At 43.3% G+C, this 16495-nt stretch overlaps 1 protein-coding gene across 3 annotated transcripts in view; it reads right to left on the bottom strand.

Moving 5' to 3' along the window:
* The window catches only part of Nkain2 (sodium/potassium transporting ATPase interacting 2), a 1099112-nt gene that overhangs the window by 970363 nt on the left and 112254 nt on the right, over positions 1 to 16495 (bottom strand). The gene's annotated exons all lie outside the window — the stretch shown is intronic.

The raw sequence follows: 16495 nt of genomic DNA, 5'->3' as shown, positions 1-16495 counted from the left end.
CTCCGAGCGTCCATCCGGCCGGGGGCCACCCAATCCACGCAGCGTGTTCTGCACAGAGAACCCGGAAGATCCAGGCTGGAAACTACGGGTGGAAGAGCTGGAGGGAGAACTGTTTCGGGAGGAGGGATTGAGGTTTATTACATAGAAGCCTGGACGAAGTAAGAAAAATGCTGGGAGACGTACTGATGCAGACAACAGGCTAGTGAGAAATAAACACTTTAACTAGTTACTGCAAAGGTAAGAGAGGAGAAAGGAAATATTTGAAGGAAAGGAAAATCTAAAGGAAGCGCTGGGACTCAGAGCATCGAAAAGCGCCTCAAAGACTGAAACCTCCGTGAGTGCCTAACAACCATGCTGTCAAAACACAGAGGAGGTAAAGGTCTCCATATCCTAAAGGTTTTTTAAATAGAAGAGTGAAAACTAATTCTTCACCAGCTTGTGGGATAATACCAAAACAGAGGGAAAATGGCCGCAACCATGAACAGAGAGAATCTTGAGGGGAATGAGTAAAACCCTAAAGGGAAGATGTTCCTAGGGAGAGCAGGGGGGCCAAGAATAAGGAGTAGTCACGCAGCACAGGTTAGGAAGAAGGAGAAAATGAGCAGCCAGGACTGGGCATGGGCAGGGAGACGCTAGATCTGTGAGGAGACCTCGGATGGCAGCCCAGTGTGAAAACACGGTAGAAAATGAGGTGCAGTGTTCCAGAATTGGGCAGGACACTGTTGTATGCCACAGAGCCACAAAAGTGAGAAATGGCAAGCATTTTGAAGTTTTAAATATACATTCCCAAGTCCCAGAAGGAAAGTGGTTTCCAGAAAGAAGCTTTTCAGAGAAATTATCCAACTTAAGAGAGTTTAAGGATTGAGCTGGAATGAACTGGTGCTTGCAGGGGGAGAGCTCACTTCTAAGATACACGTGCTTCCAAGAGTGAGGTGCCACTGAAAGGGGAGGTGCTCTGCACGGCAAGCGAACACTTCCTTTGGGGATGAGTGACTGTTTAAAGTACACACTCATATGTTGATTGCTATTTTAATGCCTTATACTACTTTATAGAGTACCTATCACTTGGCTAATCCAGGAGCAGACAGATACACGAAGAGTGGGACAAAAATGATGAGGTATAAAGACATACAGCCTCTCCCTTATTCAGTGATACTTACTAGCTTTGTGCAAGCTTCCACGAAGGAAAACAAAACTGCGAATATCTGCACTGCCTTCAGTGAGCTCAGAGTGGGAGATATATCCAAAATTCTAGTTCTGACGAAATATGCATCAGGCAGAATCCAGTTAAGAGCATAATGAGATTAAATAAATAAATCAAATATTGTATGTTTTAATATTCCAAGATACCAGGTATATATTTCACTCTACAATGAGGAATGGACAAACTAGAAAGGCCAATGAATGATAGCACTAGGCAGCGCAAACAAAAGAGACCAAGAATTAAAATACTGGTCCTGCCTCTTCATCAATACAAAGCAAGGAAGAGCAAAGAATATGTGGAAGCTCAGATCTACATAAGTGAGGCAGATGCCAGACACTGAGCTTCTGAAACAGGGGCTCAGGCAGACTGCACTCAGCAAGTGAGCCCCAAAAGGGGGCGCGGGGAGGAAGGCTGAGGGATTCCTGCCTGGCTTCCTGGATTCCCAAAGCCGAACTCCTCCTCTTTCCTCTTAGGAAAAACTAATCTGCTATTTTTTGAAAGCTTTATTGAGACATCATCCATAGACTACTTACTTTTAAGAGCTCTATTTTATTTTTTTTTTCTTGAAACCATCCAAGTTTGCAACTGTACAAAATAATCCTCCTCCTTTCTGAATTTCCATTCGCCTGATAGCTCCTTCCATAGGCTGCCACGTATATCTTCTTCAGTTTTGTGTTCCAGTTGTTTTTCCTTCTGAGTCCTAACTGGGCCTGGTTATGGGCTTCTCAAGGACAGGAGAAGGACATCTCATACTTAATTGGGGGCTCCTGAGTGCCTGCTGAAGAGGGCTTCACCAAATACTTCCTGATTTGCTGAAAGAGGAGGAAGAGCTGGAAACACACGCAAAGTGAAGATTACTGCTGCCGGCTATTTCAGGGCATTACTATGCCAAAGTGTGTACTGAACCTAAGACTGGTCCAAACAAGCCACAGAAACAACATTTATGAATTAAGTGTATGTATTTTTTATTTAAAAGTGACTTTTCCCAGCACTAGTTTAGCAGAATTCAGAAAAAAATCCTTTATCGTATATTTTAGATTATAGGGACAGAGCTAGGTCTAATTACTTAGTAGATGGTGTCATCAAAACAACGCAGGCCCTCTCTACTTTTTATCCCCGATTTCATGAGAAGTCCTACCAAAGACAAAGCAAAATTAAGGAAAGTAGATTAAATAATTGCATGATCGGATAATTGAAACCAAAATGTTTTCTGGCTAAATTCACTCTTAACATGGTATGAATAAAATAGTTACAGAAATACTTCGCTCTAGAAACTTTTTCTTCTAAAATATCCAGTAATTGAGAATCTGTCCTTTATTATCAGTAAGATTACCTCCATTTTCATTTTATTTGAAAGGGTTAGTTAATATTGGGAACGATTTAATCATGCTGACAGTGACTGTTATTAGAATAACTAAGGAGATGCTTCACTGTCATGAGAATTTTGCCAAATTGTATGTTGAGCATGTTTAAAATGTTGGGTGGACTGAAACCGCTGTGCCGGCCGCTTTCCAGGTGTGGCGCATGTTCCACTGTGAAATCCCAGACACCGACTTGTAGATTTCAGCTGCTAAGTATTTGTACCAGGTAGCCTCCATATGCCACAGTGAGGGACACACAACTTCCAATAAAACAGTGCCAGCTGGGAAATTGATTGGTTTTGCAATACAATCAAAGTAACAGAAGTGTAAACACCTTAAAATAGATTTAGCATTTAGGCTGCCTGTCATCAAAGTGTCTTCCAGTGTGACTTGCTTTAAGTATGACTATGAGTGAGCACCTGTAATTATTTTCCTTTTTCTTGACCTGAGCTAATATAACAAAGTCTCGAAATAGATACAAAGTAGAGTTTATATATTTCTAATTCCTACGTAGAATATAAGATGTGTAAAAATTTTGAAGACCACAGACCCCCTTTTTCACCCTCTCAGGGGAAGACTCATCTTTTACTATACAAAATTTTGTTGTGTTTCTGTACTAAACTTGCTTTATCTGTTAGTGTACAGGTGCTAACATCTCCCCATTCTTCACTGTTTTAACGTCAGAGACATTTTGACCCTGTCATTCATGAATTTATGTGGGCCACGTGGGTAGAAACACAATCACTAAGTCACAGAGCACACTACGCTCTACTTTACAAACACTGCCAGGCGTTTTGGATAGCCAATCTACTGTGCTGTCGTCATTATTCAAGAGTATGTTCTTTAGTCTACAAGGAAGGATTCCTTGTATGTCTCCTATAGTCCAACAAACAGTTTTGTTTCCTCAGGCAAATGGATGAAGAAACAGAGTTATTTAATTAGGACTTTTTGCTGAAGTTAAGATTGTAAACATATAATCAAATAAGTGTCCTAAAGGAAGGACTCACATACTTCATTGATACTGCAGTATCCAGAGTCCCTACCTTGGGTCGGGGGAGTTAGTGCACGGGCAGCGTGCATGCCTGGCCCCCGCAAAGCTCTGGGTTCTGTGCGCAGCCCCAGGGGATGGGGAAGTTCTCTGCCGCACTCTTCCTCCACCGCATGCCTGTGGTACATACTCTCCTCCTGGTTGCATGTAAGTCCATAAAACCCAGTGTGGGGACTCGGACTGAGTGGCCTATGCCAAATGCACATGAGAGTCAGATGTTTTCCTAAAAGTGACAGTGCAGAATCAAGCCTTGGAAGAGGGTTTCCACCAGTGATAGCAAGAAGGAAAATACCTTTTGGGGAGGGCAAAAGTTGCATGAAAGGAGCAGAATATTTATCAGCATGCAGTTAGCCAGACAAGACAGAGAACTCTCCCTCACAGCCTGTTGCACGCTGGGCGGGGAGCAGGTGGACCACAGAGGCAGCCATGCAATGGCCAGCAGCCCTGAGAGGAGGCACCCCAGGAGCTGGCCCACAGCACCAAAGGGCGGCTCCACGGAGCTGGGAGCCAGCCAAGGGGAGCCAAGCAGGTGATGCCCAGGTGACCCTCGTGGTGACGCTGAGGGCCCTGCTCCAAGGAGGAGGGAGAGGAGGACAGCAAGGAGCTGGAGCAGAGCATCGCGCCAGGTCAGGCCTGCCTGGAGCAGCTCAGGCAGCAGCAGAGGCTGAGGCGGGAGGAGACCCGGGTAGGCAGGTGCTTGCAGCACTGTTCAAAGAGTCCTGGCTGAAGAAATGGATGACAGGGAGATCAGAGCACCATTCCCAGCTGAAGTTTTAATTTTCTGGGCCTACTAGCTCTCTGTCTCCTGTGTCTCTGCTCCCTAGGACTTGGCCCTCTGCTCTACTAACAAAGACCGCACCTTGCCTGTGTGGAACTGAGTTAATGCAAGCACTATGTGACTCCCCAAGCCATGAAGGCTGATGGGGGCGGCTGCAGCCACAGCAGCCCCAGATATGCAGATCCCTCTCCCCTGGGCGAGTCCTCTGGCTGAACAACTGCAGGCTCTGGGGTTTGTGCAAGTGCAGGTCCGAGCTGGCGTGCTGCAGAGTACCGCATTCCGTGATCCCTGTGCACAGGGTGGAACATGGCCGAGATTGTCTGTGGGAGGTGGCAACATGTAGTCTCCTGTGCTGTGTGATATGGGGATAGGCGTGGGACTACACATGGGGCATGCACCATGTCCCGGCTCCTTCTCTGCAGGCACCAGTGCTCAGCTGACTACACCTACCTCATCTCCCAGACACATCCCTTATACCAGAGAAAGAGACAGACAGACAGACAGACAGACAGACAGACAGACAGACACAGAGACAGAGACAGACAGAGACAGACAGAGAGACAGACAGACAGAGGCAGAGACAGAGATAGACAGAGAGAATATCCTGTATCCTGTGTCCTAATGAGTTAGGATATAGGATAGCAGGGCAGAGACACACATTAGATGTGATATGGATAAAAATATGTTAAAATAAAGGCTAAGACCAGGGAGTACTCAGCCAAGGATTTCAGACTTTATTTCATAGATAATGAAGAATCATCAAAGGTCTTTTTGCACAGAGAATAAAATAATCATATTTGAAATTCAGAAAGATCTCATTTTGGGCGATGAACAAGAGTGCTACGATGTTGAAGGTCCATGATGTCAAATGGCCACCCCAAACTCCAGTCCTCAGAGGCAAAGATGCTGAGCTCTATATATTTGCAACAGGGAGGACAAGTAAAAAGTGAACACACTGTTGATTAGACAGAATCAACAAGACACGGATTAAGTGTATGTCAGAGAATGGGAAGGACAACAACTTGTTTTGTTGACCATGTGGTCAACATAATCACATGCTAAGATCAAATAAATGGTAGGAGAGAGATATTTAGAAGAAAGGAAATGATTTTTGTTTTTTGAAATGATCTAGATTTTCATAAAGACATAAAGGATGTCAGATGTCATTAGTGTTTCCAAAAATATTTGTTATCTCATTCTTCCTTTAATTATGGACCAAACCATAACTGTATGCACAGCCTCACAGTCAAAGACTGCATTCCCCCCTCCCTGGCAGGAGCTTGAGGACATGCTCATGCTTTCATCCGAGGGGTTGGTAAAGAAGTAACATCAATGGCCGCTGGTCTTGGTGCCCCAGCAGGAATGGGCAGCCTCTCCAGCTCCATCTCCTGTCGGCTGCTGGAAAGGGGAGTGCAGTACTGACCCACATTGTCACCCCAGGGACAAGGATGTCCACCTACACGATGCAGAATCTCAAGCCCAAGGCTGAGTCTTATGGACCAGCAGTGCTAGCCTGCCTGTGTGTTGCTCATGACTGCTACCAGATAAGGAGGCAACTATCTTCTTTCAGGGATCCAAGGAACCATTTTAATTTGGAAACAGAGTCATTCTCTTTGGTCAGAAATAAGGTAAACATATCTATGAAAAGATCTTTGCTGTTCTTGGAGATGGTTTAAGTAACATAAGGCTCTATGATTATCTCAATCCTGCAAATACGAAAATTTTTCAATTATCATCAAGGCTGAGGAAGGAGGTGCTGTGTATCTCAGTGGTAAAGTACTTGGTTGGTACCCATGAATTCTTGGATCGAAGAAAGAAGAAAAGAAGGGAAGGGAAGGAAGGAAACATTTTAGAGTCACCAGACTGCAAAGAATTTAATGACTTAAGGAAAAAGCAATCAGTTTCACTTCCTTGCAATCCTCACAAGGCAAAATGTTGAGGCTGATGGAGTTGGCCACTCCCCAAAGCACTGAGGAACTGTTCCCTCCCCTGTTGGATTCTCCACACTCAAAGGTTGCCTCAGATTCCAGCTGGAAGGAAGGGAAAGGAGAGACGAGGAAACGTACCCAACACCCTGCAGCGAGCTCAGAGATGTCCCGGCACACTTCTGCAGCTATTTCTCCACCAGGAATCTAATCACACTGCCGCATTTTAAGAGCAAAGAATACTGAGTCTTCCTTGTTCCTAGAACTGAAGAGTAGAGTAGATTTCTGCAGCCAGTTAAGCAGTTTCTTCCACACTAACGTAAGCAAGGTGTCCAGGAAAGGGGTGAAGTTTAAAGTTAATTTCAGTCAGATCCTAAAGAACTTTAACATACTTCCTAAGCAGCACGCTGTGAGGGAGGCTATGTGTGCAAAGGAGGCGAAGGAGCGCTTGGAGGAGGCCGCTCACTCAGGAGGAGAACATGAAGTGGTCTGAAATAAAGCAATGACCATAAAAAGAAGGACGAAAGGACAAAATGCAGTCAGTATTTGTAAAGAGAGTGCAAGGAGCACTGGGTGGAGGGTGGGCAGGAGGGAAACGGTAAGACTACTTGAAGTTCTGGTTGAAGAACTTGAAATAACAAACACGGCCGGAGGAGTACGGGGACGTGAACGCAAGCTTTATGGGAGTGTGCGTCCAGATTCACGTGGGTCATTCAGATACAAATGTCCAGGAAGCAAATGTCCATACCCTCCTGTCCATGCCTGGGTACATGTAGCTGGTGAGTCACATCACTATGACTGTAACCATGAGGTCCCTAAGCAGGTGAGACAAGGAAAGAGGCGATGCTGCCCTCTGAACGTCTGTGGCCTCCCCCCCAGAATGTGCGGAAGCCCACCCACCGGTGTCACTGCACTGGCCATTACCGCATGGGAATGGAGCCTGTGTGCCTGGATTAGAGCCAAAGGGAGGCATCTGGTGCTTGTGCTCTAGAAGGGCACTCCAGACAGGCATCACTGAGGAGCCAAGGTCAGCCCTCACCAAATATCAGGAATGCCAGTACCTGAGTCTTGCATTTGATCTCCAGAACTGTGAGAAATAAATTTCTGTTGTTATATAAGCTACCCAGTTTACAGGCATTTGTTATGGCAGCCTGGACAGACTGCGGTAGATGAAATGCCAGCACTTGGAGGAGAGAGGAAAGGAACTGGGGAGAGGGACAAAAACTGAGCCATCAGGGGGAGACTTCTGAGGAGCACACACAGACGTGCTATTAGAGTGTGGTTCCTAGTGTGGCCAGCGATATTCTCAGAAGCATCTCATATGCAACACTAACCAAGCAGGCTGTATAGATTGTGGTTCTTTTTTATTGGTTATTTTTAATTTACAGAAGACCACCTGCAGTGTAGCATACAACAAAACAGAGATGTTGTCAGTGTAGACAAGAAGCTTCCCCCAGCTAGGAAACAAAACTGAACCCCTTCCACACCACTGAGTCTATTCATAAACAGGTTTGAACAGATGCCCGAAAGGCAAGTGCGAATTGAAAATAGTTCTAGTCAAACCCACTTTGCTTTACAGCTCTTGGACATTTCTAAAATACTACTGATTTTTCTGGAACCTGTGCCATTTTATTTTGGATTTGACCCTAGGGTCCTTTTCTTGAATATAAATTATTTAAGCACGATGTTTTGCATTCAGTCTTAGCATTGATAATTAAATAAACAAGCTAATCAACTTCTTCCACAAGTTAAATCATTTACTCAGTCAATATATGTATACTATATTTTTTTCAGGAAAATCAGTCCCTTAAGCACATGATAGCATTTGTAATGAAAAAGATATTCACTTGGACAAATACTCAGATGATCCAAGAAAATTACATTCTGGAAAAAAAGTAGTTGCAATTTTATATTCTGGTTCTTAAGACCATTTTCTTTTATTAGTACCTACAGCTTACAATTTTAAAATAACATTAAAATTATAATATATTATGGAATCAAATATTCACTCAAATATATATCTCCACACTTTTTAGTACAGCTAGACAGCGATTCTCAAGTATAGCATAATGCCTCCTAGTTTCATAAGTTATGAACTATGTAGAAGAAAAAAAAAATTCTATCATCTTTTTCTTTTATCCAAGAAATAAAACCTACATAAAATTAAGATAGTAACAGAAATTATAGAGTGAGAAAGGACCTTCAGGCATCTCTGGTCCAGCCTACTTATTCTAAGATGAAGACAGAAACACAGAAGGCTTAACTGGGTGATCCAGGGCTTCCTAACTCCACTTCCAATCTTGCACAACTGTAACACTTAAGCTGTAGTTTACAAACATCACTGCTCAGGACAAAGATATATATATATATATATATATATATATATATATATCCTGAAGAGGTATTCAGGATCTATGAAATAATATCATTTTATAAGCACATAACTTCTTATTTCATAATTTTCTGACCCCACTATAGAGTCTTCTTTATAGCTCAAAATTCCAAAGCTCAAAGTAATTCAGATACTTGAGGCCCAATGTTAAAGAAAATAAATCTGACATGTAAGCTTAGATATTTCACGGTTTCTCTGACATTAGAAACTCAAAGTATTCATAAACAAAATAGCAAAATAAAAGGGAGATGGTAGGAAACAGGGAGATCTTCTGCAGCTCAAAAGGGGACCAGGACATGTGTGTGGGAGGACTCAAAGAGAATGCAGACGGTATGCACCTGCGCCAGCACCCCACAAGCCTGACATCACCATGGGCTGGGAACTCAGACCAACAAAAATGAATAAATAAACCAAAACCAAACAAACAAACACACAAAAAGCCAAAGTAACCCTAATTCTCTCAGTGAATTCAGCATTCATTCTGGTATTCTGCACGCGATACCCAAGGCTGGTAACACAGTGGCCGTCAGCACCCCTGTGCTGCAGAAGGGACTCGCTGGCACTGCCAGCACCCAGCTGGATTTATATGTGGTCCCAGTAGTCAGTTACTGACTCCCACACTGTCAGAGTAGGGGCAGGATCACCCGATGGCCCAAGCAAGAAGCAAGCACGTTGGTCCAACTCAGGGCTAAATGTGAGGTGCTTGAGAAGAAAATTTTAAATACTGTACTCAAAACCATTACCAGTACTAGGCATTTATTTAAACCATTAAAACATGACTTTCATTTATGTAAATTCTTGATACTAACAGTCACCTTACCTGCTTTACCCAAGTCCTTCCTTCGGGTTGCAGATTGGTTTTAAGGGATGCACCGCCAGGTGTACGTGGGTATTAAAAATTAGATGTATGTGTAAGTCCAGTAAAATTGGGGGTCTTCTTTCCTGCCTCAAAACTGAAAACAAATATATGTACAGAGAAATGCTAGGACTAGGCAACCGAAAGGGAAGGCTGAATAACTGAAAGGAGCGTTAGCTTCAGTGTAAAATTTAATATCTATGTGACTTCTAGGTCTGGCCAGAGTTCTGTAAAAGTCAATAGGCACAAAGAAATTGACAAAACCACCAGAACTGTTATATGTAAAATGGCTCCTCCCCCAGCAAGTCACAATTCATAAATGAGGCTAGATCCGCGTGAGCCTTTCCACAGCCCCTTGATGGCTCGTCCGCTCTCATTTCCACAGGTATATCATTCTTAGAATACACACAGCATCATTTCAAATAAAAGACTGTGCACAGGATAAGGAACCTAGAAACTTTAACCACTGAAATAAGTTGCCTATCAAGACAGAATATTTAGATCAGTGAACAAGCACTCCCTTGAAAATTAAAAAGAATTAAATTGGTAGATAAATTCACCCTCATCAAAAAGAAGAGACGTCTAGATAGGTGACAAATGCAGACTGGAAGGTCCCGGTCCCCAAGAAGAGTTAGGGCCGCAGGGTAACAGCCATGCAGCTTGAGACAAAAGCACTGAAAACCACAGCAGTTATATTTGTTCCCTGACTCCCAGGATGGACCGGTGCAAGGACCCACACCTGCAGACACGAAGCCTGCAGACCACGAAGGCTGCGAACGCTCGTGTGCCCTCCACACTGGTGTGATACTGCACACAACTGACCCACACCCTCCCAGCTTCTCTGTCATCCCTAGATTGCTTGCAATAATTAATATGATGCAAATTACATCAAGTTATCACACTACATTATTTATTGAGAGATGAGAAAAAATCCACACATATCAGGAATGACAAAACTTTTCTAGTATTTCAAGTCTTCAAAGATTTAAATCTGTGGATTCAAACTCATAACTACAGAGAGCTGATCGAAGTAACTTCCACCAGTAGACAGATACTAAAACAACAACTCAAGAATAATTGCTGCAAAATTATGGTGGCAGAACGTGGACACCTCATACATGTTCACACTCCTGTAGGATGCTCCTGTAGTAAGAAAGCAAGCCACACGAAAGAAGATAATCAATCCCGCTTTTATAAGATGCATCCGGTGTTCCCTGCTCCTTCTTGTCAGCCAACTGCACATGAACAAAAAAGGGAAATAACCCCAGAACAGGGAAATTTATGGAATTATGCCACCTGAGATCGAAGGACAAAGCAAACAAGTTTGAGGTGACCAGCCTTCCCTGAGGTGACCAGCCTTCCCGTGTGTGCAAGGCTGCGGCACGGAGGAGGTGCTCGGCGGCCACACTGGCACAGGCCTGGCCAGCGCAGATGCTCATTCTATGGCGCTCTCACTGAGCAGGAGCCTCTAGCAGTGCACAGGTCATATGCTGGTCACTTCGGAGCCAGAAAAGTGTTCTAGAATCGCAGAATTAGGGGTGAATTATAAGAAGACAGAATTTTATTTTAGTATATGAAGAAATTATGAGCTACTGCAGCACAGACAGGCGGGCCACAGTGCAGTGTGGGCCACAACACCCTGAACGCACCGATCTCGTCCGAAGTTCATGCAGCTAAGCGCCGTGCTCTTGTGCCCCACAGCGGCCGAGGCCTGCCCCTTACGCGCAGCCAGATGGCTGCCTTTCACAAGGCCTGATGCCAGTGAACTGCCTTTCCTCTTTCAGATTCCTTCTGCGCTGTCTCTTCTCCATCCCAGAGAGCAATTGTTTTCCCCCTCTGCCTTGGAATTCAATTCTTATTTCCATTCTCATCTGTGAGTGAGTGCTGCTACTATAGAACAAATCAGGACCGACCAAATAGCTAAGGGCCAGCCAAATAGTTCAGTGAATTAAAGTGCCTGCAAGCAGGTGCAGCGGCTGGGGGTTCAATCCCCGGGCCTGCCGTGCTGGCCCCGCCCCCGGGACACACTGAGACTGCAATTGAGATGGTGTGGTGGCGCGCATCTGTAATCCCAGGTTTTTTTGGATGCTGTAAACAGGTGGATCACTAGGAGTCCGATCTAGTAGTGAGACCCTGAACACCCTGTAGGCCCTTCCCTAAAAACAAACAAAAAAAGAACAAATCTTCAGTTGCCCCTGCAGTGCTCCTTGGCTGTATTCCAACTCCTGGGCAACAGAAGTGGAAAAGAGCCCTAGGGCTGTTAAAGCCCATTTATTTGTGCAGCGTGGTAGATGACTGTGTGGATATAAATGTACATCGCTCTCTCTGATGTGTTTTGCTGGCACATCCTGAGAGCTTCTACGGGTGATCCTTTGTGTAGCGATACTGATTCACGGAATACTTGTTTGGTTTATTGGGTCATCTTGACAGGCAAAGGGGCGATAGAAATCTGAGGTTGTTGATCCTATCTGAATATGTCACAACTGAACACACAAAGTCAAAATGTAAGTGGAGAGTACAGAATAGGGATTATATGGAGATCAAAGAATGAACACCACACTCCTTACTCTTGATTGGGAAGACAGTGATGTGGACAGAATGGTCTTGGGTAAAACTGAATTTAAAACACCTTGACTTTCGAACTGCCGCTCTATCACTCTGTGCCAGGTACTTCACATGCCAACCAGAGAAGGGTGGCTTCCACCTGCCTATCACGTATCCTAGGTTAGGTGCACCGGAAAATGAAATCATAACCAATACTTGGTTCAAAGAGCCATACGCAAACATCAAGCGACACTGAAGCTGGGTGTGGGCTCAAGAAGCACACGCGTTAGGAGGGCACTCAAAACCCCAGCCCAGTTAAAAACCTGCCAGTGCTATGAAGTTCCAATCAGAAACCAGGACTCTAGCAAGTTGGCTCCTTTTCCAGAGACAAAGTACTCATTCTCACCCTGTTGTTACTGCCACTGACTCAATGTATGTCTCCTTAAACTGCTGTGCAAAGAGAACCCACACACTCTGCAGAGGTACGAAGTCTGTGTCATCATACAGAACAGCCCTGATACAAATTTTCCTTCACATTGATTTCACGTTCTGTTCTTCACGTTCATTGCCAAGTCAAGTCATGGGGAGAAAATCAATGAGTGGACACTGAGCACAGGCTGTTTCCACACAGAGCTGCAGCTATTTTGCATATCTGTACATTTGATTTTATTTTCCACATTCCATGAAGCTGCAAGTTAAAAAACTATGCAACTGAATACATTAAAGTTAATATTTTCCTGACTTTTACAAGAGCAAAACCAGATTCAGTCCAGGCAGGATCCATCCTTTTTCTTTTGCTAGAGGCTGGGCTTGCCAGGTTCTCATCGATATCAATGGCATAAGACCGCATCCTTCATGGCTGCTGCTGCGATGATCACACGCCACAACATGCCACGAAAGGCCATGGTAATCCGGCAGGTGAGAGATGACTCAGTCTTGAATTTGAAAGGCTGGGCCTTATGAAACCACACACTTCAAACCACAGTGGAATTCACTCAAACTATGTCTTCCTCCAGGAGATAAAATAGCATGTAGGTTTCACTGTTCAAGTGTTTTCAGAGGCTTTGAGAACTGAACACCTGCAGTTATTCACGCATGAACCTTGCCTTCAGAGTGGAAATAGATCAACTGCATTGTTTATGGAAATATTATTTTGTTGAGCCAGAGTTAATTACTTTTGGAGCTCTGCATTGAATGATACACAGCATTTAATATTAGCTTTTGGAAAATAAAAATTCATTATCTGCCGTTCAATTAATGTTGATAATGGATAAGGATTCTTTGTTTTCTTTCTCTATATTAAATATGTTTGATGAACCTTTAGGAAAATGTGAAAATTGAGCAACTCTAAACATTTAAGCAATTTCACACACAAAGGGACGATCTGAAAATAATGCATGCACAAGGTGATCAAATCACACTCTGAGGAAGAAAATATGTGCATATATACACACACATAAGATTATGTTAAATGACATTGATGTAAAAAACGTGAGGCACACAACTCACAAATAGTTATAAAATATACAACAGTATTCTTTGCAAATTCTGCACAAGGACTCGATGCATACATAATGTTTTCATTGTTTTTTACCAAAATCTTGGGTTAGTAATTGCATGGTGTGGGGTTCTCCAGAGAAACAGAGCACACAGTGTGTGCACACAACTCTTTCTTCATATGTACAGGTGTGTGTTTGCACACACAGGTGTGTGTGTGTGGGTGTGTGTGTGTGTGTGAGAAACAGAGCAAGGATTTGCACTGACTATGGAAAGCCCACTCACCAATTCCTATGCTGATGATACTCTGTTTTACTCAGTTTATTGCTGTAATGTTGATGTCATCTTTAGAATATCTTAACAGCAACATTCAGGGTCATGTTTCCCAAATGTCTGGGCCCTGTGGCACGGGCTATTTGATGGAGTAGGAGTCAGCCTGTGGTCGCAACTGATGGACAAGAGTGGCCACTGTGCATTGGTGTTCTATATACTTTGAGACATACTAGAAAAAAATTAAACAAAATGTGTGTCACAGCAGCACAATCTTTTGGGGGAACTGCAGAATAGTTTTTGAATATTAAGACAATCTCCTCAAATCTTTGTGCGATTACAAAATGTACAACCTCTGGCTTGGGCACAGTTTAAGTCTCCTCCAGCCATTTCTTAAATATCTTCTCAAGACAATGAGAAAAGCAACAAATCAAGCGGTTATCTGTGGGTTTTGCTCTTCCTCATCACCGAGTTGTGTCTGTGGTGCCAGTTACAAGCCGACAATATGACATCACGTGAGTACAGTTGGGACACGAGACGCCAACAGACGCTACACTGACAGAACAGACAAAAACATCCACAAAAGACAGTTTTGAAATGTAGTAAATTTAATTAGAATGAGAAAAAGTTCTAGCATGATTTCCTTTTCATTGGAATTACTTAAGTGTAAGGATTACTTTTAGATTTAATAATGTCTATGACTAACAATCAGCTTAATAACATCCCTAAAATATAACAATCAGCTCTGGGGAGGAGGTCAGGCTGGCTTTAGGAAAGCACGGCTGGCCAACTTTTCCTAAATATTGCTAAAGAACTTTTACAGAGATAATTTGTTTTACTTGGATTGGCATGGATAAAATACCGTGAACTTCTGGCAAGCGTTCAGCCTCATCAGTCATGACTTCTGAACTCTACAATCTGCTCTTTTTTCCTTCGGGAGGGTTTGGATGAACTCCATGACTGTATGGGCCTGGTGAAGGACATGGGAAAAGAACATGAATGAAAAGAAAAATGGACCCAGGATCACAGTCTCAGTAGGGACTGTACCAAACTGAAAATTTCAGTTAGAACTGCACCTTCAATGCAGCAGTACAAGGCTTTGCCAAGTGACATGACAAAATTTAGTAATTTTCACTTACTCAGTTTCCAATGATGTTTTAGGTAGACTGTAAATGCATGTAACTAGTTTTTTTCTCGCTCTCTCTCTCTAAAAGTACCAATTCTGTGGATAGTTTGTGATTTCAAACTAAAATGTGAGAAAGGATTCTTACGATATATACTTTCTCATACAATTCAGAACAGATATTTTATGGGTTGGCCAGATAGCTCAGCAGACTGAAGTGCCTGCTTGGGCAGGCACTGGGACCAGGGTTTGATCCCTGGCACCACATGCGGTGCTGGCCCTGCCCCTAGGGTCAAGCTCAGAAGCTGCTGAGGCTGGGTGTGGTGGTGAGCACCTGTAGCCCTAGTGCTTGTGAGACTGGAAACAGGAGGATTACTGTGAGTCCTATCTGGGTAATGAGACCCTTACTAAAAAAAAAAAAAAAAAAAAAAAAGCCCTTTTCATATAAAGGATGCAACCATTAGAGTTGTAACCTAAGGCCCATGTGAATTTTTCTATTATGCTATATTTATGCTAATAGAAAAATGAAAATGTGATGAAATCTGAGTTTTCGACATTGCTTTTACTCAATTTGTTTAAGTTTTTTTTCTCTTAAAACACTTGACAGGAAGTTGCAAAGGCTGTCTTCAGAGAATGAGATTTTAAGAACACTAATAATAATGACAGACTTGAAAGGGAAAGTAAAAATAAAAGCTCCCCACGTTCTAAATTACGGCTGCGTTTGCGTCTCTGCACACAGAGGGACATCTGGTTTCTCTTGTGCGGCAACTTCACAAATTTAAAGAGCTTGAGAAAGCACTGACTGATGACATCGGCGTCAGATCTCAAGGGCAGAACCCTGGAGAAGAATTTCAGTAATTTAAAGATCTCTTCAGACAGACAGATAGGTCAGTACATGGACAGACAGACAGACAGACAGACAGACAGACAGACAGACACACACACACACACACACACACACACACACACACACATTCACACCTTTATACTGCATCTGCATCTCAATTCTCATTCTTTTGATAGAGCTGGAATCTAAATACACTGCAAGGAGCATAAGATCTTCCTCCCTTCATAGCCTTCTTTCTTGTGTCACCTTACCTGTTCCTTCCCTGGTATATTAGGCTTACCGCAGAACATCCTCAGGTACCCCAGTCATAGCCCCGATTTCAGCCCTAATGCTGCCACAGCATCATCGCCTCGGTCCTGTGAGGCCCAGGTAAGTTCTTCTTGCCCTGTCCTTGCTTCCTTAACTGCGTGCCTGCAGACCTTACACATCCTGCCTGAAGTAAGCTCTTTGGATGTTAAGGAAGAACTTTGGGAAATTAAGTGTAAACCAAAGGAGAAGTGCACACGAGTGTGCTCCAGTTATCCAAAAGTATGCAAATAAATCATTACATTATCAGACTATCAGTGCAACTATGTACAAAATATTTTGATTCAATATATTTGGATATTAAACTAGGGCACATTAGAGTCTTTTATTTCTAAAACTTTTCC

The sequence above is a fragment of the Octodon degus genome, unplaced genomic scaffold, assembly GCF_000260255.1.
Source record: "Octodon degus isolate 3935 unplaced genomic scaffold, OctDeg1.0 scaffold00034, whole genome shotgun sequence".
NCBI lineage: Eukaryota > Metazoa > Chordata > Mammalia > Rodentia > Octodontidae > Octodon > Octodon degus.
Note: the sequence above shows the minus strand (reverse complement) of the source record. Positions and strands in the feature narration are given on the sequence as shown.